General features: G+C 47.5%; 1 protein-coding gene across 6 annotated transcripts in view; it reads left to right on the top strand.

The window, feature by feature from the left end:
• The window catches only part of SPATA13 (spermatogenesis associated 13), a 223,616-nt gene that overhangs the window by 131,149 nt on the left and 66,778 nt on the right, over positions 1-25,689 (top strand). Inside the window, exon 1 of one of the 6 annotated variants that reach the window (XM_070471686.1) lies at positions 4,380-4,490. The exons of the other annotated variants lie outside the window; for them this stretch is intronic. The gene's annotated coding sequence lies outside the window, so the exon portion shown is untranslated. Of the gene's footprint in view, positions 1-4,379; positions 4,491-25,689 lie in introns of those variants that run through there. 6 annotated transcript variants of the gene reach the window in all.

The raw sequence follows: 25,689 nt of genomic DNA, 5'->3' as shown, positions 1-25,689 counted from the left end.
TGAAACTGACACCACACTGTTAATCAATTATAATCCACATAAAATAAAAATTAAAAAAAGGAATGAATTGACACCACAGCAAAGCCAGCAGCCTCACTTGCTTCTTTTTTAAACAGCCCTGTGAAGTATACTTGGCATATATACAGTTGTCCTCATCCAGAATCACTGCACAGACAGGGGACAGTGAGGCTCCAGGAAGTCACCTGATTTATCTAAGACGTACCGTGTATACACACACCGTACACACACTACTATGTATAAAATCGATAACCAACAAGGACTTACTGTGTAGCACACAGAATAATACTCAATATTTTGTAATAACTTGTAAGGGAAAAGAATCTGAAAAAGCGTAGGGATATATGTATATCATGGAATCACTTTGCTCTGCACTTGAAATAAACACAACTGTTGTCGTTCAGTTGCTCAGTCATGTCCGACTCTTTGCTGTGACCCCATGGACTGGGGAAGCATGCCAGGCTTCCCTGTCCTTCACTATCTCCCAGGTTTTGCTCCATTGAGTCGATGATGCCATCCAACCATCTCATCCTCTGTCGTCCCCTTCTCCTTCTGGCTTCAATCTTTCCCAACATTAGGGTCTTTTCCAGTGAGTCGGCTCTTCGCATCAGGTGGCCACAGTATTGGAGCTTCAGCTTCAGCATCAGTCCTTCCAATGAATGTTCAAGGTTTATTTCCTTTAGGATTGACTGGTTTGATCAACATGATTATACTTCAATTAAAAATATATATATATAATTGACATACCTTACCTCTCATCCATTTAAAGTGAGAAATTGTTTTTAGTATATCTAGAATCATGCCAGTCATCACTGCAGTCAATTTTAGAGCACAAGAAGAAATCATCATGCCCACAGTCACTCCTCTTTTCCCCCCAAACCCCCAATAGTTTGTGCTATTAGCACCACTAAATAATGACTTATACCTGATGGCTTAAGCTCCTTTTAGAGAATGAAGCTGATATTAGCCATATTTAATATACATATTTAATATTTCTCTAATAAATAACCATGTTCTAATATGTATTTGAAATAATAGATGATTTGGTTCAATATCTTAATTTTAATGGCTGATTAGCTGAAATTTTTCCTTATTAAATTCTCTGACAAAGGAGCATTCTTTTTTTTTTTTTCCCTAATAATTCCTTGGAATGTCTCTGGAAGCTCTTATAGAAGACTTTCATTTTCCCTTGAGGAAATGCCAGAGGTCCTGGGCTGCAGAATCAGCCCATCTGGGCCTGAGTCCCCCTGCTTCCTCACCTGATGCTTCCTTGGGCTCCACTGAGAATTCAGAGAGGTTCTGCAGAGGAATGCGTAGCATTGCCGCTGGCCTTTAGAAGGAGCTGAAGGCTCTGGGATGGTGCGCTCATATTCCTCATGAGAACCTCGTGTAGCCTGGCAGCCAGTAAATGCCCCAGTGAAAGGCTGTGTTGAAATTATTCACCTACTTATGGAAAACTCCTCTGTGGGTTTTTCTTCCCTGTAGGAGGAATCCTGCCTTGTGAAGGAGTCCAGGCTGGGTGACATGCCACCTGTCTCTAGGATCCTGCCTGAGGCTCTTAGAGGCAGGCAGCTTCCTCCCCTGCCTTCAGTGGGAAGATGAGTTTAGTGCAGCTTCAGTGCTGTGATTTGATGGTCCTGTCTTTATCCTTCCTTAAGCTGTATCTCTTACTTTGTCAAAACCTTCATTTCTAGTTATCTGGGGTGCTGCTAACGGGGTTAAATCTAGTTTGATGGGCAGGTTTGATCTGTATTAGAAGACTATCTGTGCTGTTGTGCTTTGTAACACAGGCCTAGTCCATCCAAACAAAGCTGATGAGACCTCCGAGGATGGGGCGGGTACCTCGGTGGCTGTTAAGGCACTGTCCTCTGTGCTGGCAGGGTGGTGGAGGTGGTAGGGGGTTGTGGAGTGGGGCAGGGAGGAGGGTGGGAGCTCACAGAACAGGTGTTACTGTATTGCTGCATTTGAGATTCCGGTGTATGGAACTTCTCAAGAAAGACATCTACGCACATAGGTTTCTTACTCATGGCAACTTGCCAGCAAGGGTAGAGAAAGATTTCTACGTGCATGCACGACTTCCTAATGATAAGGTTAAAGCCTTTTTCTGAGTTTTTATTTCCGGTATCCTTTAAGGCTCTCTCTGTCTTACAGATCTAAATCTCTTCATCTCATTTTCTGTTATGTGCACGTTGAGGTTGTTTTAGCAGAGGGCTGAGTGTTTCAAAAATCAGATAAATTGAACATACATTTTCAACTATAAATCAACTATAATGAATACAGATTTTCTTCAGGGCAGACATGATTCTTCTCTGTGGAAAATGCCACCAAAGCAAACCAGGATGAAGGCAGAACTAGGAGAGTCCTCGCTCTGTAAACTTGGTGCTCAGAAAAGCGTCGTGTCCAAAAGTCAGAACTCTTTCTACATGGAAAGTTTTCAGAGATCAAATCAAGGCTTTTTTTTACTTTGTGATGCTCTCCACTGGCTGACGGCGGCCTTACCTTTGGTATACCGGGACTAAGAAAGGAAGAGAGGGGACCCACATTCCTCTCCACACTGGGGCTGGAAATTTTTTTTTTTTCCAACTGAGTCAATTATTTTTATTTTCTTTTTCTTTTTTTTTATATTGTGGTTTTTGCCATACATTGACATGAATCAGCCATGGATTTACATGTGTTCCTCTTCCTGATCCCCCCTCCCGTGGGGCTGGAAATTTGGAGCATTTGTTCAAATCCTGGTTTTGCCCTGAGTTTGTGTGATTTTTTTAAATGATCATGTGTGTGTCCTCTGAAATGGGGCTACCTGGGTTTTGCATGTCTTGGTTCACTTCCTACATAAAGCAGTGAGCAGACATTAGTACTCCCACCCTGTGAAGGAGACTAACTTGGGGAGGTGAGGTAACTGTTAAAAGTCACTCAGAAAAGCTAATTTCCTTCACAGGACTGTCATGAAAAGTTACACAGAGTGCTAAGTGAGGAGTCACTGGCAACTTTTTCTTTTTTTTTTTAATATTACAAATCATTCAGATTTTTTTCTAAGGCATAACCTATGGCATGTGGGATCTTACTTCCCCGACTAGGGTTCGAACCTGTACCACCCACGTTGGAAGGCGGAGTCTTAACCACTGGTCCACCTGAGTGGTCCTCATCCAGTTTTATTAATTAACATATATCAAGTTCCCACATAGACTAAATAGACCTTTAACAGTCCACCTATGAGTCTCTGAGACAAAGATTACAGGATTTCAGAGAGATTCTTTTTCTTCTGATGGAATGATGTGAGACATGTGATTTATATGGTTTACAAAATGGAGACTACTTAGTAAACACAGATGTACATTAATTTAATTTTATTTTTTTAAAACTAGCCAATCAACAAACAATGCTGTGATAGTTTCAGGTGAGCAGGGAAGGGACTCAGTCATACATATACATGTATCCGTTCTCCCCCAAACTCCCCTCCCATCCAGGCTGCCACATAACATTGAGCAGAGTTTCCTGTGCTATACAATAGGTCCTTGTTGGTTGTGTGTGTACAATCAGTGCTTAGTTGTGTCCGACTCCTTGTGACTCCATGGACTGTAGCCTGCCAGCATCCTCTGTCCATGGGATTTTCCAGGCAAGAATACTGGAGTGGGTTGCGATTTCCTTCTTCAGAGGATTTTCCCGACCCAGGGATCGAACCCGTGTGTTGGGTCTCCTGCATTGGCAGGTGGATTCTTTACCACTGCACTACCTAAGAAAGCCCCCAAAGGAAGAAAGGCATGTAGTGATTTTGAGAGTTGAATTATATTCATTATTGTTTTCAAATCATCTCAAATAATGACTAGTTTCTTCTTTATTCATGGCAAGTACTGACAGCCTGTATGAGTGGCTGATTCTGAATAGGTATCTGAGCTCTGTGCTCACTGAGAATGACTCATTTTGAGAAATCAGTGTTAAACTCATTTGGGTGTTGAAATTCCATACAGAAAATCCTCTGGGAGGAATTTTTGGTTCTACCTGAACCCAAGTAATCAGACTGCCTTTGTTCTGAAACCCAAACCACGCGGTTGGACAGAACCCAGCCCTGTTGACTGGGTCAGAGGTGGGCCCAGCCGTCAGCATCCACATGCCCGCCGCCTGATCCCAAGCAAGCGCCCGACACATTGGGAAAGCGGGGAAAACGCCGCACTGCCAAGATTACCACTTACTTGCTGTTGTTGTCAGTTTGGGGTTTTCTGAAGTATATATTTAACTTGTTGATTTTTTTTCTCTCTGATGTGTAATTGTTGTTACACATTAACTTAATACTAGGCCACAGCACAAACCCACAAATCACACTGGTGGGTTTTTGTGTTCTGCATAGGACAAAGTTCAAAGCTCTGATAATTTCATGGTCTGAGCTCTCCTGTGGAGCCACCAGGACCTAGAATAAATTCATCCCTACTGTGTGTGGTACGACCCTGGTGGTGGCCTTTTGAAGACCTGGAAAGGTAGGATGGGGCCCGACTGCCTTTTTTTTTTTTTAATGAAATAGCTCTTTTGTTATCTTAATGGAGATTGGAATTAAAGGAAAACCCATTATTTTTGTTCTGAGTTTAAGGTCAAGTGGTGGCTTGTACCAAAAGTGAGGGATGCCTTACTGTTACAGGATTTGAGTGGACTTATGAGTTGTTCCCTGGAGAAGGGCTTGGCTACCGGCTCCAGTATTCTTGCCTGGAGAATTCCACAAACAGAGGAACCTGGAGGGGTACAGTCCATGGGATTGCAAAGAATCAGACATGGCTTAGCAACCAACACTTTTTTTTTCTAATGAGTTGTTCCACCAGGAAGAGCTCACACTTTTCAGGGCAGGCGCTTGGAGTCAGTCTTTTGAAAAGTGCATTCGTTTTACCTTGTATTTTGCTTCTCCAGGGACCCACTCTGTAATTGTGTTCATTATCAATCTGGGCATTCTCCCCATTTATGTAAAGCAATATAAGCCTTTCCTAACAATATAGACCAGGGCATCTCACTGTGATGTGTGTTTGTGGCACTAAGTAGGTGCTAGTTTGTGTGACCAAAGATTGTACCATAAATGCTTTTGTTTGTAACTGTTCCCAGAGTGCCTGATAGGCACTAAAATAGTAAAATTTTATTGCTTTGCTTTATGGAAGGTTTTTTTCATAAGGGATTTTATTTATTGGCAACGTTCTGTTGTGTGTATGATTTTTTTAGGGGCCTGTAATTTAGATTTTTCTGACTCAAGGCTATAATTTATTCTAAAGCTACTTGAAAATCCATTCTGTAAGAAATAAACCAGTGCAGAGAAGACTGAGATTTGAAAGGACCAAATTTCAGTTAGCACTTGGATTTTACCTCTGAAAGGAGTTCCTTCTTTAATTTTGAGTCCACTAGTAGCCTATGATTTTTGACATCGTGATTATTGACAGGTCTACATATCTAGTCTTTGAACATGCTCTCGTTGTGGAAATCTGCTCCTTGAAAGAAAATCTATGACAAACCTAGACAGTGTATTAAAAAGCAGAAATATCACTTTGCTGACAAAGGTCCGTCTAGTTAAAGCTATGGTTTTTCCAGTAGTCATGTATGGATGTGAGAGTTGGACTATAAAGAAAACTGAGCACCGAAGAATTGATGCTTTTGAACTGCGGTCTTGGAGAAGACTCTTGAGAATCCCTTGGACTGCAAGGAGATCAAACCAGTCAATCCTAAAGGAAATCACCCCTGAATATTCATTGGAAGGACTAATGCTGAAGCTGAAACTCCAATACTTTGGCCACCTAATGTGAAGAGTCAGCTCATTGGAAAAGACCCTGAAGCTGGGAAAGATTAGGGCAAGAGGAGAAGGAGGTGATAGAGAATGAGATGGTTGGATGGCATTATTGACACAATGCACTTGAGTTTGAGCAAGCTCTGGGAGATAGTGAAGGGCAGGGAAGCCTGACCTGCTGCTGTCCATGGAATGGCAAAGAGTCAGACACGTCTGAGCAACTGAACAACAACAGCAAAGCAAGTCATTTGTCTTAACACACAAAGCATTGCATTTTAACGATTGCTTAAGGCATTTTATTGAAGGTCTTTAATTGTTGGAATTTAACAGTTTCTTCCAAAGAAGCAGACCTGATATGAGAGAGAGAGACAAAAGAGATGCTTGGTTTTAGAGAATCATCTCATGTGGGGCTGGCAAAAGCACAGTCTGTAGGCAGCTGGCCAGGCTGAAGATTCCAGCCAGAGTTGATGTCTCAGTCTTGCACCGAAGGCAGTCTGAAGGCTGGATCCCTTTCTGCTTGGGGGACCTCAGTCTTGTAAGGCCGTCTACTAATTGCCCAAGCCCACCTGTATTATGGAGGGCCATCTGCTTGCCTCAGAGTCTCCTGATTTCACTGTTAATCACATTAAAATGTGCCTTCATGGCAACATTTAGACTAGTGTTTGACCAAATAACTGACACCGTGGCCCAGTGAAGTGGACACATGATGTAACCATCACCACCTCCCAATGGAGAGAGAGTTGGGTTGTCAGTTTCCCTGTGTGGACACTAAAAAGCCCTCTTTCCTCCACCTGCTCACATGAAGAAGAATTAACTTCAAGGTAAAAGTAGAAAATTAGGAAGCCGGGGAGTGACCAGAAAAATGTGATGCCTCACCAGTGATTGGAAATTAGTGGTGCAACTAAGGACAGGAGTTGAGAGCATGTCAAGGATATGTCAAGGTCACGTACTGGGAGTGTAGGGGCTGAAAGTGACCTTCAGACAGCGAGGGGTGTGGGGGGGGGGGTGGAACAGCAGTGCAACAGCCCAGCAAAACTGATGGGCAGAGCCCGGAGGTGGCTGGACTGCTCAGCAACGTGGCCCCTGGACCCTTGGGAGCCATGGGGTCCTCCATGAACCCTGCCCTCCCCCCCCCCCGAGACCTGCACGCAGACAGAACCTCAGCAATGCCTCCAGCTGAGGGCTGCAGTTGACATGACTTTCTGTTGGCATCAGGGTCTGAGTCAGGCCTCTATGCTCAGCCTGCTCGCTGGAGAGAAGTTACCTACCAGGATTCTGCAGCGTTGGGTTTCAGGAAGTTGACAGTAAAGCCTGGTGATGGAGTGGGCACACGTTTGTCTTCTGTGTGGAAAATACAGGTTTTCCAGAAGTCCTCCATGGGGCAGCTTGTTTGAAATGGGCAACAGAACTATTGGGAAAAAAATCCGTCTTGAAATGGAGGGGGAAAAAAAGCAATTCCAAGAGGAAGGGTAGGAAATCATATGCATCGGGTGTTTGTGTGTCCTCAGGAAATTCTAATCGGCTAATTTATCAAGGAGGTGATTCTGTCACACTTGATTTGCTGTTCAGTTAAAAGGGCCTTCGTGCGGGTCAGACGGGTAGGAGCGGGTTTGTGCGAACAGGGCGGGATCAACAAAGAGCCTTTTATTAATCCTTTCCTTCTGGAGACCGTTCCGGCAGGCGCTGGGCTCTCTGTTGAGACACTGGCAGGAAACTACTTTTTTCAAGGCAGCGTCACCTGTGCTGTCCCTGGTCACGTGCTTCCAGACTTTCAGACCCAGGAATCCCTTCACTGCCCCAGGAAAGGGGAGGGTAGCAGGCAAACACAGACCTTTTCCCTGAGGCCTCAGGTCACACGGGGGCTGTGCCTGGGGTTCACAGAGGCCCTCGAGGGTCCAGGGGCTGCCTTGCCGAGTGGCTGGGCGGCTTCAGTTCTCAGCCAGCCTGCTGCCCGATCATCTGCAGCCTCCTCTAACAGAAGTTTGGCAGAAGCATGGAGGGCAGCCACCCACGCGGCCCCGTCCTCGTAGAGTTTCCAAGTGTCGCGGTGAGATAGTCATCAGGGGATGGTGGTCCATGGGAGAAGTCCAGAGGGGACCACACAGGCCCCTCTTCCCGTCTGTGGGTCCACATTTAGGTCAGCAGCGGGGTCCCCCACAGTGCCTCCTGGTCTTTGCTGCCTCCAGTTACATGGACTCTGCGGCACCCCCTGCACAGCCGGAGGGGCCCTGAAGGGCAGATTCTAGAGTAAGGAGACCCGGTTGTACGTGGAGCTGACATGCAGTTGTGTCAGGATAGTGCCCACATGTGCAGTGGTTTAAATCTGCATTTCTCAGTGCCCTCAACCTCTGTCATTCAAAACAGGATTTTAGTTTATTTTTTTTTAAAGAAAGGAAAGTCCACGTAACTAAAATCACCCTGACATTTCCCTTTCCCTCGTGGCCTGCAGGAGCAGGGCAGGACCTAGACAGGAGGGTCCCAGGCCCTTTGTGGGAGGTGGGATGTGGCCAGCGGGTGGCACGGGCTCCTAATATTGCTGCAGTTGGTTCCTGTGGATGTTTGAGTCATTCACGGGCTGTGGGAAGGGACTGCTGATTTTTCATCCTACCTACCCCTCACGTGACTTTATAAAGGACGGTTATTTCCATCTTCTAAACCTGAACTGTGGTCCTGACGATGACTGCGTAGGCGTTCAGACTAAGCTGGCCGATGGGCCAAGCTGGAAGGACGGGGACTTCCCTTTCCTGGCACCTAAGTATCTTCTGTGGCCGACTCACTTGTGCACTGTTTAAAAATTCCACGTGCTTAATGCATGTGGAGACTTCACCTGCTGGGCATGAATCAATGATTTCCTCTGTACTCCCAGAGGTCAGTTGCAGGCTGCTCGTTTGTTGTCATAGGAGGTGAAACAGTGTCTCTTGTGAAGATGAATTATGGCAAAATTCATAGGAAGTGAGCAGTTGTTCAGTCACTAAGTCATGTCCAACTCTTTGCAGCTCCACGAACTGCAGCACGCCAGGCTGCCCTGTCCTTTACCATAAAAGTTTCCCCAGCCTCTGACACCCGCTGGTCTGCTTTTAGTCCCCATGGATTTGCCCGTTCTTGGCATTTTGTATAAATGGAATTGCATAATATGTTGCCTGTTGTGACCAGCTCCTTTCACTTAGGACAATATTTTCAGTGTTCATCCATGTGTAGTAGGTATTAGTGCTTCTTTTTATGGCCAAGGAATATTCAGATCTGTGGGTACGTTATATTTGGCTTATTCCTCCTCCACCAGTGAATGGATATGTGGTTTGTTTCTACTTTTCAACGGTTAGGAATAATGTTGCTGCAAACACTCATGTATGAGTTTTTGTGTGGACTTGTTTGCAGTTCTCTTGGGTGGACACCTAGCCATGGAATTGCTGAGTCATATGATAGCTTTATATTTCATATATTTTTTTAGAAACTGCCCAACTCTTTTGTAAGGTGGCTGCTCCATTTTGCATTCTCATCAGTTGTGTAAGAGGGCTCTGGCTTCTCCGTGTCTTTGTCAGCACTTGTTATTGTCCAGAACAACACAGTATTCTAGAAAACTCCTAATTATGCAGGCACCGATTTTCTGTGAGGTGAGATTTTCTAGGATTTTGGTTTCTTTTTCTTTGTCTTCCAGGCAACTGACCTGTTGGTTTCACTTTAACAATATCTAGTTTCACTTCCCTGGGGAGGAGAGGGAAGCTGGGAGAAGTTAAACTGGTTAATGTAGGTACATATTAACACCTGTTAACAAGTTGGCCAAGAAGAAAAGACTGACTGCATTAGCTCAAGTGGTGTTTTAGATTAATGGCAGGTAGCTCTCTGCAGGCCTCTGGGGCTGTGTTCTGGGGTACTGTGGTAATTTGTAAACTTTGTGTCTTTTTAATATCAATATTGAAAGTTAATTAGCCATTTTCTGTATTATCTGAATGACCACTCTGTAGGGAGAACTGCTGCTCAATTTTATTGCCTCAGTTTGTATTTGAACAAGAAATTAAAGTGGCGCCATTTAATTTCATGCAGTTTTCAGAACATCTTAAGGAGACTGGGGTAATATTTTCAAGAACTTCCACTGTTGCTGAAATGTGGTGAGAGGTGTGCTGGTCAGTGTTTCTCTGGACTTTCTCTGTGAAGCCCCTGTCACCATGGTGAGAAGGAAGCTGCGCTGCCATGGAGTGGGGGCTTGGTGTCAAGAGGCCGGTCACCGCGAGGTGTCAGCTCCAGTCTTTAACAGTCCTGTGAACTTGCCTTCTGTCTCGTGATATTCACATAGTCGCTAGCTAACGTTTACCTTACTGTAAAACAGTCTTAAAGAACAGTTAAAGATAGCTGCACCTTGAGAATTCCCTGGTAGTGCAGTGGTTAAGACCGTGCTTTCATAGCTGAGGGTGCGGGTTCGATCCCTGGTTGGTGAACTACGACTCCACAAGCCGTGTGGTGCAGCCAAAAGCAGCAACAAGACAGCTGGGAGATGTTTTGATTTACGGAGGACAGCTTTCTAAACCATCCATTTATTTTTATTTTTATTTTTTTTATTATTGAACCATCCATTTATTTAGTAAATGTTTATTGGTCCCTGGACTAGGGATAAAAAAGTGTAGAGATGTTATCCATGTGTTTTTTCGTATGAAGGAGTTCTTTTATTTTTAATATGGATTTTTCTTTTTTGTGTGTTTTAAATTGATGTGAAGTTAATTCACAGCGTTGTGTTAGTTTCAGATGTCCAGCAAAGTGATTCTATGGTGTGTGTGTGTTCTTTTTCAGATCCTTTCCCTTCCTGATTATTATAAGATATTGAGTGGATTTGCCTGTGGTAAACAGTATTTCCTTGTTAATTATCACTGTCTATATGGTGGTGTGTTATGTCACTCCCAAAAAAGCCTACAAAGGTACTCGAGGAAGCAGCACTGGGACCTGATAGAGGAGATCAAGCACAAGGCAACACGAAATGAAAAAGACACAGAGATGCCTTGGAGGGGACCTGGGGCCGGGGGGCTTGAATGTTCATGACTAATTCATTGAAGATGACAGTTTACACCTGAAAGGACCTGAGCTTGCTCTGACTTGGGTCACGTGGCCAACTCTTTCTAAGCATCCCTTTGCTCCCTCCCAAGGGGGTCAGGTACGGTCAAGTTCTTAGGAATTTCTGGAGCCAGGGCTGTGCTGAGAGGGTTTGGGGAAGAGGTCAGACTGGTCTCGCAGTGGTGCCTAGCCTGGGCCTCCTCCCAGGAGCCCTACACCCCACTGTGAGGCCTGGGTCCTCAGGTGAGAAGAGGGTTGTTAGAGCTGCGTGTGGGGCAGAGACAGGAGTGACCAGACCGGGGATCCTGCTCCCCTGGGAGCGTCTGATCTGGGGTGGTCAGAGGGTGAGTGGAGCAGAGGACATTTTCAAAAGCTCCAGAAGCTGAGTAGGTCCAAGGAGCATACTGCAATCTAACGTCTGCAATAATAATACAGATGAACAAGAGGCAGCAAAGAGTGAAAGCACTCAGAGGATTGAGGACTTTGAGAAGCATCCCGGGGGTTAGGGTTGTAGAGAGCCAAGTAAAGATGACCGCAGTTCTGCTTTCGTCTTTGCCTCTTTATTCAAACACGTCTGCTACGGTATGTGTCACTTAATGTTCAGTAAAGGTTATTTGTGGTCTAAAGAAATCGGCACATTAGTAGAAAGTAGCATACTTTGAGAGACAATAACAAGCATGATTTCTAAATTAGACTGGAATATTTAAAGAGAACCAATTTGAGAAGGAGCCCGGTTTGAAGGGAACAACCAGGTGCCAGTATAGATGGACAGTGATCAGATATATTGGAAAAAGGGGACTTGGTTACTTAGAAACCTTAACTCTGTGGTAGAACTTATTGTTTTTATGTTTTATTATTTTTCAGTCTTTGAAAAAGACCCGTATTTAGAGAAAGAGTTGATCTTTAATTCTGCTGTCTAAATCTGTACTATTTGTATAAGATAGTTAAGAGTGTATGAGGATAATGACAAAAACTGTTACATAACACAGACTCAGTAGAAAATTATAGAGGATAAGAGTAATGGGACCGTGGTGACTGAATATAGATTAAATGCATCAAGGGGCAATTTTCACAATGTTAAAACACGGGTAACCTGCAAATCCATGGTGAGCATGTGTCAGAGACTGATTTACCCCATGAGTGAGGGTACGGGGCTGGCGTGCTGAGGGCAGGGGACTCAGGGTACTGGGGGCAGAGGTCAGACAGTCAGGAAAGGCTGAGAGGTTTGCTGAGTGGGAGACAAAACCGGCTAATGCCCCACAGGCAGTAAAATAGTTTCCTCTGTGGTTATCTTTTCTGAAAGGCAGAAATGATCTGCATCGCTACGAGACACAGTTCAGTTCAGTTCAGTTCAGTCGCTCAGTCGTGTCCGACTCTTTGCGACCCCATGAATTGCAGGCCTCCCTGTCCATCACCAACTCCCAGAGTTTACTCAAACTCATGTCCATCGAGTCAGTGATGCCATCCAGCCATCTCATCCTCTGTCGTCTCCTTCTCCTCCTGCCCCCAATCCCTCCCAGCATCAGGGTCTTTTCCAATGAGTCAACTCTTCACATGAGGTGGCCAAAGTATTGGAGTTTCAGCTTCAGCATCAGTCCTTCCAATGAACACCCAGGACTGATCTCCTTTAGGATGGACTGGTTGGATCTCCTTGCAGTCCAAGGGACTCTCAAGAGTCTTCTCCAACACCATAGTTCAAAAGCATCAATTCTTTGGCTCTCAGCTTTCTTCACAGTCCAACTCTCATATCCATACATGACCAATGGGAAAACCATAGCCTTGACTAGACAGACCTTTGTTGGCAAAGTAATGTCTTTGCTTTTTAATATGCTGTCTAGGTTGGTCATAACTTTCCTTCCAAGAAGTAAGCATCTTTTAATTTCATGGCTGCAGTCACCATCTGCAGTGATTTTGGAGCCCCCCAAAATAAAGTCTGACACTGTTTCCACTGTTTCCCCATCTATTTGCCATGAAGTGATGGGAGTGGATGCCATGATCTTAGTTTTCTGAATGTTGAGCTTTAAGCCAACGTTTTCACTCTCTTCTTTCACTTTCATCAAGAGGCTTTTTAGTTCCTCTTCACTTTCTGCCATAAGGGTGGTGTCATCTGCATATCTGAGGTTATTGATATTTCTCCTGGCAATCTTGATTCCAGCTTGTGCTTCTTCCAGCCCAGTACTCTGCATAGAAGTTAAATAAGCAGGGTGACAATATACAGCCTTGACGTACTCCTTTCCCTATTTGGAACCAGTCTGTTGCTCCATGTCCAGTTCTAACTGTTGCTTCCTGACTGGCATATAAGTTTCTCAAGAGGCAGGTCAGGTGGTCTGGTATTCCCATCTCTTTCAGAATTTTCCACAGTTTATTGTGATCCACACAGTCAAAGGCGTTGGCATAGTCAATAAAGCAATAGATGTTTCTCTGGAACTCTCTTGCTTTTTTGATGATGCAGCAGATGTTGGCAGTTTGGTCTCTGGTTCCTCTGCCTTTCCTAAAACCAGCTTGAACATCTGGAAGTTCACAGTTCATGTATTGCTGAAGCGTGGCTTGGAGAATTTTGAGCATTACTTTACCAGCGTGCGAGATGAGTGCAGTTGTGCGGTAGTTTACAAATTAACCTGTGACTCACCTAATCAGCAGGAAATAGCAAGTAAAAATTAGGCACGTTCTCTGGAGAATGAGATTGTCTTTGGGGAGTCCTATGGGACCCGCTCTGATGTGGTATTGAAAGTGCCACCCTCTTCTGGGTTTCCATTTCTGGTTGCTGTTTAAAATGTGTGTAAGGATTAGAGGGGCCACTAACATACTGAAGTTATCAGATGCCTGGGGCTCAGCGCACAGGGTGTGACAGACATTTGGTTTCCTGGAAGCAGAGCCTTGTTCTTCCAGCTCCTCCTCCCCTCATCCCCTTGTCTACACTTGTTTTGTTTCTAAAGTGACTGTGCTCCCTGTCAGGTTCCTCCCCGCCTCCCCACTCCATACCGGCATGGACGCGGGAATCAGGCAGCAAGCTTATGTCAGGGACAGATGGCTTTGCTGGGTGTTCCAGAAACAGGAAAAATTGCCGAGAGGTCTCTGAAACCCTTCGCCATGAAATCCTTTAGAGTCAGGTGACAAGGTCTGTGGGTGTCTCCCCTCCCATCTGGGGCCTGGGTAAATGTGATTGTATGCTTGGTTAGGTCTGGTTGGACGTCTGGTTCAGTGTGGTCTGGGGTCACCGGGAAGCATTATTCTTGGGGTGGCTCAGTTCACGACAGTTTCCCAAGTAAGTGTTGTGGGGACTTAAAACTGGCAGTGCGTTTTGTTCCGCTCTGCTCTTCTCCCAGATGTTGTGTGGGTCTGTCCCATGTGTGGTCATGAGAGTGTGGACCCTGAGAGGTGTCTGGGACTCAGCAGGACTGGAAGAGCTCTAAGGAGCAATAACTGCAAGGTGTCCAAGGTGGGCAGTACCTTTCCTAAGGGCCCTTTCTGTGGTTTCCGAAAGGATTGCATTTTTAGATGGGGTTTGTTTTTTCAGGATCATAAAACCTATGGCGGAGGAACGTCAGAGGTGATGCGTCCAGCCCCCAAACCCCTCTGTGGCCACTGAACCATCCTGAGCTGCTAGACGCCTGATGCTTCATGAATTCTTTGTCCCAGAACTAAAATGACTGCATTCTATGCACTGATTCTCCCAGAGGGTGCACATCTGAATAAATCTGTGCTCCTTCCATAGGAAAATTCCTAAATTTTGTATTAGAAGCTGAGCATCCCAGGATCCTTCTATTGTCTGTGAAAGGGCATGGGTGCCAGACCATTGTCTAGGCCGATCTGCAGTGACTCTGTTCTTCTAAAATGTGGTACTTAGGACTGTGTGTGTTATCACAGATTAACTGCACGGGGAACAGGTTAGGGTAGGGCTGGGAAAGACTGTTGCCTCTTTGATCAAGCTCAGCTCCTATCGTTTTGTGTAGAATTGAGTGTATTGGAACTTCTGAGAGTCATGTGCAATATTGATCACACTGGCCAGTTGGTTCTCTACCTTTGAGTTCTTCTTGAAATAAATTGCTTTTGTGTCAAGTATTCCCATGTTAGTGATGTATAGGTAATTTTTAACCTAATTGTTTAAGCCACCTAATGTTTATGATAGTAAGCAACACTATTAATAATAATATAGGAGTTTTATCAGAGAGAGAGACTAGCCTGATGGCCAGGAGCCTAGCGCTGGAGTCAGACTGTCTGTGGGTTCAAATTCTATCTCCTTGTTTATTACTATATGACCTGGAGATAATCCAGTGGGACTGTGCTTGTAGGGTTCCCATGGCTTCTGGCACATGGTCAGTGGTCCGAATGGGATCTGTTCCTCTCTTTCCCAGATGCCTCTGAACTCTTCAACAGGCAAGTTACTATTTAACCCAACTCCAGCTGAGGATACTACTGTTTTCCCCCTTTTCCAGATGTGGGAGCTGTGTCACTTGTTTAGGGTTGAATGGCTGCTAAACCTGCAGTAGGAATTTGAACACAGGTCTCTCTGATGCCAAGTGATCAGTCCACCCCTTGTCTGCATTCATGTGCGCCAAGTCACTTCAGTTGTGTCTGACTCTTGGGAGCTCCGTGGACTGCAGTCCGCCAGGCTCCTCTGTCCATGGGGATTCTCCAGGCAAGAGAACTGGAGTGGGTTGCCATCCCCTTCTCCAGGGGATCTTCCTGACCCAGGGATCAAACCCAGGTCTCTTATGTCTCCTGCATAGGCAGGTGGGTTCTTTACCACCAGCGCCCCCTGGGAAGCCCCTCACCCACTTAGTCCTGTTATGGTACGTTATTTATATTAGTGTTTTCTGCCTTATCCTTCTAACACTTGTGTATCTTCTTAAAATGAGTTTATTAAACACTTAATTTGTACAAAGAACATATGTAACATGGGTAAGTTTGACAACCCCTCCTGAGAGGTAACCATCACTCTGAATTTTGGGCTTATCAGTCCTTGGAAAAAAGTGAAAATGTTAGTTGTTCTGTTGCGTCTGACTCTTTGTGACCTCATAGACTGTAGCCCACCAGGCTTCTCTGGCCATGGGACTCTCTAGGCAGGAATACTGGAGTGGGTTGCCATTCCCTACTCCAGGGGATCTTCCCAACCCCGGGATCGAACCCAGATCTCCTCCTTTGTTGGCCAGTCCTTTATTGTCTGAGCCACCGGGAAGCCCTGTCACTCCCTCAGTTTTCTTTTTTGATTTTCTGCCTGGAAACACACCCCTCAACATTTCTTTGCTTGACGTCTGGGGTGTGAATGTAGAGCCGCTTTGTTTCTCTGCTCCCGGGGGACCCATGAATTACTTCTGTGCTGCATTCCTCCCCAGCCTCTGTGGAAACCCGGGCAGGTCCCCCGACTCCCCTGTCACTTGTGGGTCCTAAAAATCTCACGTTCACATCTGGCTTGAATGAACTACTCACTAATGCAATTAAAATGCTTGATTTCACGTAATAATCCAACTTCAACCTTGTGTTAATAGAGGCCCTTGACTTGGCACCTGTCTCTCCCTCTCTGTCACCCCAACACCACCCCCCCCATAATATTGCTGATCCCCTAACCCTTGTTCTTTCATGTGAACCTCAAAATCCGCTGGTTGTGATGACACACTCACTCATAGAGTTGGGTTTTGATGGAAGTGTTCTTGAGTCTTGGTGATGCAATGGTGCTGGTTCTCCCTTCACAGACCCTGGTCAGGTGGTCACTGACCCAAGGGGTGGGTTTCTGGGTGCTCACCTGGATGAGCAGAGACCCTCTGCTGTGGACAAAGCTCTCAAGTAGTAAAGGTCTGTGTTGCTGGCCTGACCGTTCCGCTCACTCAGCAGCTCTTTGTTTACTTATATTTTAAATCTATACTCTTTTTAAGAGTATTTTTCAGTTTACAGAACAATTAATCAGAAAGTACAGTGTTCTCTAATATCCGTCTGCTTGGCATACAGTTTTCCCCTGCTTATAACTTCTCACATCCACCTGGTACAGTTGTACCAGTCCATGAGCCAATATTGACTGCCACCTTGTCATCCCCCAGAACTGTGGCTTACTTTGGGGTTCACTCTTGGGGTGTGCTGTCCATCCTGAGTTGGCACAAATGCATGGTGACAGCACCCATCTGGACAGCTTCTCACAGAGTGGTCTCACTGCTTGAGATCCTCTGTGCCCCCTATGCACCCCTCCCTCCCTGTAACACCTGGCGAACACCGGTTCTGTTCATTGTCTCCAAGGCTTTGCCTCTTCTGGAATGTCAGAGAGTGAGAGCTATCCAGTATATGGCTTTTTTTGGATTGTCTTCCACTTAGTGTCATGCTTGAAGGCAACCCACTCCAGTATTTTGCCTGGAGAATCCAAGGGACGGAGGAGCCTGGTGGGCTGGTCTATGGGATCGCACAGAGTCGGACACAACTGAAGCGACTTAGCAGCAGCAGCAGCAGTTGAAGGTTTCTCCATGTGTTTTCAAATGGCTAAGAGCTCAGCTCTTTTTGTACTGAATGCTATTCCGCCGTCTGGACGCACCACAGTTTGTCTAGCCACCCCCCTGAGGGTCATCTTGCCTGTTTCCAAATGTTGGCAACTGTGAATAAATCTACTGTAAACGTGTCAGCTCTTTTGATTTGCTCTCTTGGTTTCTCACTGGTAAAATGAGACATTGAACAGAAGTCTCTATCGTTTCTAACCCTTGGAAATCCCATCTCTGGAAACAGCTGAGGACTAGGACCAAGACCAGCACCAGGAGAGTGGGCAACATCTCAGTCCCCGGGAGGAGGAGACCAGGGAGGAAGATGAGGGGAGGCCGGGGCTGGACAGAGCCGAGAGCATGAGGATGAAGCCCTTACAAACAGAAAACAAAACCCAGGGCAGCCAACCCAGGGGCTGCTTGGTTTATAGGACTAATTTTTCAGCCTGTAACCAATGTCGAATGTGGAACTGGCCAGGAAGGCCTTGCATGTGGGCAGGTGCGAATGTGGGTGAGTGTGCCTGCCTAGCTGGCTGGGGCTTCCCACCAGCTGAAATGTGGCAGCCCTGCTGTCTGGGCGCAGGTGCCCACTTGGGCAACCCCTCAAGATGCCCAGGGAGGTGGTCCAGCCTGCCATCTGTATTGGAGCCTGGCTTTCAGCGGAGACGCCTCCCCACCTTTGGCTCACGCCTGCTTTCGAGAGCTCCTGGTTGCTTTACTGGTTACTTTACCATGCCTCTGGTGTGGACCATGAGTCACCCGTCACAGGAAGGGGGTTGCTCGCCTGCAAATCCAAACAAGCAAAAGCTGAGCCATAAAGATCTCCATTGTAAAGTCCCTGAAAAAAAGTGATGGGAAAACCATCAGGAGAAAAGACTTTTGACTTTTCCTGAGGTTGCTGGTGATGAAGATGGGAACCTTGTGGCATTTCTGAGGTGGGGACCTGGGAAGTTATGCTGGCTTTTTTGACCTAAGTTCATTCCTCAGACACTTAGAGCAAATATATGCTTTACCTTGAATTATGTGTCTAAATCCTCTTCGGAATGTTTATTAGACGATTCACAAGGCCATCATGCTTAATATCGTCAATTTTGTGCTTTAACATCTTTAGTCATATAACCCACATACCATAAAATTCACTCTCTTCAATTGTACAAGTCAGTTATTTTTAGTGAATTTTACAGAGCTATGCAACCGTGGTCTCCAGAAGAACCCTCATGGCCTTTTATGGTTACCACTTGTTTTCTTCCCAACCCCCAGCCTCCACTTCCTGTGTCTGCAGAGTCATCCTTCCTGGACACCTTGGAGTTGCTAGAAACCAGCAGCGTGTGAGCCACGCAGCATGTGGGACCTTAGTCCCTGGCCAGGGATCAAACCCACGCCACCTGCATTAGAAGTGCCGAGTCTTAACCCCTGGTCCTCCAGGGAAGCCCCTCCATGTCTGTCTTCTTGCACTGTGTCCTTTAAGGCTTCATTTAGCTCTTGGAGTCTGTCCATGTTGTCATAAATGCATTTTTATACAATGACAATAAGTAACTCTGTAATACTTGATCCCTATATTCTTTGCTACGTCTGAGTGTATTCTTGCTCTTAAAAGATAATAAGTAAGGATATCACTTTGTTGTGTGTTGGCAAGTTTGTTTTCTAGTTCTTCTAGGATTCAAGTTCAGAAGGACTGGGTAGGGGCATCCAGCCAGCAGAATTGATGGACTCTAGCACTGGCCTCCATCAGAGACCTAAGTTCCTATTTTCCAGTCTCATCTGTACTTTGAGGTACAATATTAGAATGCTTTTATGACTTTTGTGTGTGTGTGCAAATTGGGGAAGAAAATTAAAATTGAGGTTTAATACTTGAAGGGCGTAGGAGGTAAAATCGTGCAGAATAACAGATAATAGACCCCCTGTTCCTGCTGGGAAGATGCAGGTGGAGATGGTGACAGGTCTCATCACATGGGCTTTGTCTTCTGTGTGTCTCCGATTGCCTCTCTAATGATGTGAGATCAGAAATTTGCACTGAGTGCAGAGGATGGAGCCTCCACAGGAGATGAGGACAGGGTAGGGACCACTGCCGGGTCTGTGAGCTGAAGCATCCTGTCCTTGTCCAGTCTGGCGGTGGGGAGGCTGAGAGGGGAGTAGTGGGTTGATTCCATGAGGGTTTCTGGGCAGCACATTAGGAGTTGCCTCGTTGCAAGCCTCCCCTCCCACCCCAAGTGCAGCAGACCCTTCTGTGGAGGATGCAGACTGGTTCCTGGGGCATCCCCATCCCTTGGCAGGAAAGGAAGTCATGCCCATAAGGCTGCTTTTCCCTCCTTCTCTCAATTCCTCACAGAGACACAAGCTTCCTTTCATGAAGTCTGTTTTGGTGAGGAGCCAGGTGTCCGATCCAGCAAAGGGTGGACTCCTGGCCCTTCGTTCTCATGGTTTCCTTGAACTCCACCTTTGAGGACATGCCATGAGGCCCAGGTCTCTGTGTGTGACACGTGGTGACTCACATGTGTGCTGGGAGAGCCTGGCCACAGTGACATGGGGTCTTCCCTTCAGGGCTGGGTCTTGAAAGCGAGGATTGAGATACAGAATTTTTTGTGGCTTAAATTCATTGGCTCCTCCAAGTCTCAGACTTATTTCTCATTTTTCTTGGTGGAGAGGTGGGAAAGGAGATCAGAAAGACTCTTTTTTTTGGATCTTACAATGCACAGTTAGTTCCGGAGAAAAGTTGGCAGTCCCTCCTACAGGTGGGTAGGGTTACATTGTAGGCATGCAGACTTAGTGTTCACAAGGAGTCCCTGAATGTTTCATCAAATATTTATTGAGCTGCTAACAGCTGCCAGACACTCTGGGTACACGTAGTAGCTGAGGGTGACAAGGACAGGCCTGTCCTGGAGGACACATGCACATTTCTAAGTGAGCTGCTCCTAGTCGGTCATGAATCAGGCCTTGTGAAAGAAGCTATGTTCCAGGCTGGTCTTTGCTGCAAATGGGTTCAACCCTGGCCCAGAAGGTCCTAAACTTCCCAGTTCATGAGCTCTGGCTTCTCAGCAAGTCTCTTATGCAGCCCCTTGGTCAAAAGAAGCACCTAATAATTCCATTATTAAGCAGTTTTCAACTAGCTGTCCGAAAATGGCCTTTGCTAAGTATAAAAGGAGAAGAAAATTGAGAAAAGCTTAGCCTTCTGCAGAAATTTATATGCTCGGTTTAGTTTGAAGACAAGCAGAAGTCTTGACATGTATGCTCACTTTTTGTTGGATGTAGGGATTTCTTTAACCTAAATTTTTACAAAATTATGCAGAAAACACAAAATTCCCAGAAAATGGGAATCTCTAGTGATGTTTTTGTGTTTTCTGGACAAGACTGTAATCTCCTGCAGAACAGGCCCCTGTTGACCTCAGTGTCAGTACTGGAGAGCCCTCAGGGGACACAGTATAACAGCAATAAGACACAGCAAGTAATGTCCCAGCCCCAATAGAGACAGTCAAGGGCTATGCTTAGGACCAGGGCGATTTTAGGAATGCAGCTTGAGAATGCAGTCGTCACAAAACATCAACAGTAATTGTTGAAGAGGCTGTTCTGTTTCTCTGTTAAACCTCAGTAGGTGTAAGGCTTTAACTTCATTTAGTTCTTAATTTTAGAAGATTGGTATTGAAACCGGATTGTCACATTTAAGGTGTGGGGCGAGGGAATGAAAGACAGCTCTTGTCAAAGGTGAGTCAATAAATAAGGACCTTTGCAGGTACCCCCACCTCCCTCCCCTGCAGTCCTGGCAGTGATGTCACTTCTTGAGGGAGCCTGTCGGGGTGTCATAACCATGCAGACTTCCTTACAGTCGCTTGTTTAATCATGTGTCTCCCAGCTGGCTGAGACAGTGTCCACTGTCCCCACTCTCATCCTCCGACTATCCCAACACCAGTGGTGGAATGAATGGATGAAACAGATGAAGCCTCAAGTGAGGTTTTCTTGTTACAAGATGAAGTCTCAAAACAAGCCACAGGTGACCTGTTTAATCAGAAGCCGCCGGTGCTTCTCTCTGATTTGCCTGCACTCGGATTACCTGCACATTGTCCTGAGATGCTTCTGTCACTGCTCCGAGGCAGGGAGGAGACGTTTCTGCTGAGGCACAGCCTCTCGCATCAGAGCCCTCGGTCTAGGAGGGACAGTGGGGACCCGAGGTGATGCTGTGTCATTATGGTTCTGCAGTGATCATTAGTCAGGAACATGAACCATCAGACTTGGGCAGGCTTTCCTAACTCTCCGAGGCTGGTCTCACTGAGGGTCTCGCTAGGCCTTGTCTGCGGTCTCTGGGTCCTGTGCAGCCCCCCGCAGCTTGTGGTTGTTGGGGGTGGACAGACCTAGTTCTTTCTTGGTTGCCTGGGGCTTACCTTCCTGGGCCTCCAGGGAGACCCGCCCCCTCCCCTCCCACTCTCCTTGTTTTAGGTTCAAGACAGTTCCATCGTTGTTATTCTTTAGTTTTTTTTTTTTTAAGCGCCTAAATTGGTTTTGAACTCTTCACAAAAGACAGAATGTAGTGCTCATTTCACATCAGGCCCTCTGAGCAGCCGACACATGGAGAACGTCGTGGAGCCCTGTGTCACGGGGGTGGGGCCCAGGTGTTCCTGAGTCTCATGTGTGTCCCTGCCTCATTCCCTTGGGCTTCCAGAAGCTTCCAGCCTGTGAGAGCCAGCAGCATCCCATCGAGCAAATGGGGCTGGGGGACGGGCTGGCTGGTGGCTGGTCTCCCCACCGGCAGAGCTGGACGCTGCGTGAGGTTGGGGAGTCCGGGAGCACAGGCTGGGGAGAGGGTCAGGACTGAAGCTGGGAGGAGAGAACGATGCTGTGGGCTGTGTTTGGAGGGAGAGATGAAACCTGGCCAGTCTCCCACACTCGCTCCCCCTGCAGGGAGCGGTGGGTTAGTAGAGAGAGTGGACAGTGACAGGGCCGTGTCCACAGAAGGCATGTCACCTTTGCTGTCTGGAAGACCTCAGTGTGCACAGCCCCAGGGGCGGCCATCTGCCCGCACCAGCGGCCCTGGGCAAGAAGCCGGGTGATGGAGCGGCCGTAGGGTCCCGTGGAAGCTTCCAGCACAAGTCTCTGTTGTAGAAAGAATAGTAAACCCCCAAAAGAAGCCACCGAGGAGCTCTCCTGAGTTGCCCACTAGTCATTTTTGGAAGGACAAACGTGAGCTGAGGGATTGGCACCAAGTGAGGGCCTGAGACACATGCGGTCTTTGCTCCATCCGGGTTTCCTTGCACTTGGGGCTGTTGGCTTTTCTGAGCCTTGGGAGTAAGGCTGGGGCCCCTCATTAGAGGAGGTTTCCTTTGCGGAGACCAAGGTCCTCAGTCCTCGGCTGCAGAGGGACACACGGTGTCCTGGGGAGGGCTCATCACCACAGCCCCCTCTATCTAAGCAGCCTCCCCGCCTCCACCCCGCTGAGCTCCTGCTGGGCCCCCCGAGGTGGGGCCATGACTGGGGAGCCTCTGCTCAGGGACAGTGGCCGGTCACCACTGCTCTGGTCTCGTTGGTACCCTTGGGTACCAGGGAATCTCCTGAAGGAGGATATCCGTGAACCAACAGCCACATGTCAGTTCAGTTAGAAGCAGGCAGTTTAAATCAGACAAACGAGGCATTCCAGCAACTGTTTTGCTATGAAAACCAGCGTGAGCATGTGGGCCACTGAGTGAACGAGCAAGGGAAGGTGGTCTCTGGACCATCTCTCCTCAGGGCTGGCAGCACGGCTGCTCCCACACCCCCTAAACTGAGGCCGAACTGGATGGAAATAGGGTGGTAGGCTGATCTTGTCCTCTCCAAAATGCAGTGTTGTAAACTGGGGGTCTATGTCCAGAGACGCATTTTATGCAAACAACAAAACCAAAGGACTTAGGAGGTAAAATAAGTGCACGCAGCACAGATATATATTCTTGTAAACGTTTTTATCAAGCGCTGGATATACAAGCTGTGTCGAGGGAACTTCCGTGCAGCCTGCAGGGTGAGCCCGGTCACTACCACTCTGGATTCTGCTAAATCGCCTCTTGGGAGCAGAAACGCTGCTTTTGCTCCAGTGACCTTCAAAGTGCCTTCTAGACCAGGGCCACCCATCTGGAAACCTTCCTTGCTCTGAATAGTCAGTGCCGTACCGGGAGGTCCTGTTGCCGAGGTGTCATCCGTTTCAGGGGTGGCTGCAGGCACGAGGTAGTCCTCACCATGAACTTGGGAGGTTGCTGCTGCAGACGTATTCACCAAGAGAGAAAGGTGGGACCTTGGGAGGAGGTGTGAGAACCAGGAAGGCAGTCTGCAGCTCTTTCCTTGGTGGTGTCCCTCTTGAAGTCTTCCAAGGCCTTTTCAACCCCGGGTTTAGAGTGGGGTGCAGGAATGGGGTTCAGAGGCTGGCATTTTGCTGAATGTTGGGATTACGGCCAGGAAGCCCAGTGCAGATACAGACCTACCTAGCACACTTGGTTAGACCCGCCAACCCCCAACTTCAGAGACCATAGGAAGGTTTTCCTCTCTTTGGCCTAAGGCCTGCCTTGGCAAACCCTTGGAATTGACAAAGCAAACATCCATCCTCACTGGGAAATCCCATTCTCACCCGCAGGAATGTGATTTAGCCTAGTGACCCAGATAAGGCCAGCCAGCCAGTCACACCTTGTACGGAATCCACACCCTTCCAGAAGATGCAGTGATCCAGTCTTGTCCAGCTACAGTTTTGTTTATGTTTTCAGTTTTTAGACACTTACATGATTGGGTATTTAAATGAAGCCAGAGCTCCACTCTGCTGAAGCATATTCCCCCATCTTCTCCTGGAAAGATGCTGAGGATGCCAGGTCCCCGGGGAAGGACAGGTTTCCTTTGACATGTGCACATGGGGGTTGGGAAGAACAGAGAGAGGGTCTTGTGTTAAGGGCTGACGGGCAGTGGGGGAGGATCTTCATCCTTGAAACTAGAACCCACCGTTGAATCTTGGGTGCATAGGAAATGTTATAAATTGTGGTTAAATTCATTATATTATCAGCTAAATGTGGTTTGCTGGACAGAGTCTATGAGAAAATAGATTGCCTGTAAGTAACTCGTGGGCTTCCCTGTGGCTCGGATGATAAAGAATCTGCCTGCAGTGCAGGAGACCTGGGTTCGATCCCTGGGTTGGGAAGATCCCCTGGAGGAGGAAAGAATAACCCACTCTAGTATTCTTGCCTGGAGATGTCCATGGATGGCAGGTCCATGTGGTTGCACAGAGTTGTTTAGAATACAACCTGTTCATAAAGTGGGGGACTGGAGTTTGAGCTCCCAGTTAGAGTCTCGATTTCAGCAAGATTCTGGGAAAGATGTGGGAGTGAATGAGAGAAGGAAAGGACCTTCCAGAAAGGGGGAGGGGAGAGTGAGATGAACAAGTTCAGCGAAAGGCAGTGCTGACCGTCGGCCAGTGCGCGGCCAGCCTCACAGCTGAGGACGGTCTGACTCAGTGGACCCCCCCTTCCATAGTCAGTCACAGGCTGGAGGCAGAGGACACAGAGTTCAGTAAGACCTGGTTTCTGCCTCTCAGCCTCATGGAGAGCGTGACAGGGGCCAGAGCTGCAGAGCAGCGTGGCGAGCGCTGAAACGGTGGTGCACATGGGGTCCCCCTGAGGACTAGGGGGCGTCTGAGCTGGGAGGAAAGAGACCGTGCCTCCCAAGAAAGAGCTCATTTGAGTTAAAGATGGTTAGGCAGAGTGTATGTCTGTCAGGAAAGGAGAAGCATCTCCAGGTATTCCGAACAGAGAAGCTAATAGAGGAATCCTCTTACTCGGCTGAGAGACGAGAGAAGCCAGAAGAGCTCAGGCGGACAGCAGCGGGAAGGTGCTGCCTCCCAGGGCTGGAGGGAAATGGAGGGCCAGGTGCGGGCCCCCCTGCATAGGAGTGAGGCCCTGGCATGGGGACTCAGACAGGAAGGGACCCCACCAGGAGTAGGAGCCAAGGAGGGGGTGCTGAACAACCCTGGGCTGAGACCCGAGCAGAGGGGAAACCCTGCGTCTCCCTTCACCCCCCACTTGGAGTCTCCCACGGGCCCACCCCCTGGCCAGCATGGCCGGAAGCCATTGGTCAGGAGAGCGTGAGGACCGTGGTTCCCCAACACAGACAGGAATGGCTGCGAATGGCTCTGAGAGCCGGCACAGAAGGAGCCCAGAGCATCACAGCATGAAGAGGGGTCGCTGCGAGCGTCCGCATTCGTGGAGGGAAGGCGTGGTGGGCTGGGCTGAGATGCGACTCTGTCTGAGGTCCGGGGGCAGCCAGTGACACTCGACGCAGTGGTGCCTGTCTGTTTGCACGCAGGAAGGACACTGTGGCTGGGGGGCGAGTGAGTCAGACCGTAGGACAGGAGACTGATCAGGGTAGCTAGCCATCCCGGTGGAGGTATTGGACCTGGGGCAAGGCCAGGACTGTTGAAACGCTCTGAAC

The sequence above is a fragment of the Odocoileus virginianus genome, chromosome 8, assembly GCF_023699985.2.
Source record: "Odocoileus virginianus isolate 20LAN1187 ecotype Illinois chromosome 8, Ovbor_1.2, whole genome shotgun sequence".
Taxonomy (NCBI): domain Eukaryota; kingdom Metazoa; phylum Chordata; class Mammalia; order Artiodactyla; family Cervidae; genus Odocoileus; species Odocoileus virginianus.
This window is presented reverse-complemented; position numbering and strand designations above follow the sequence as displayed.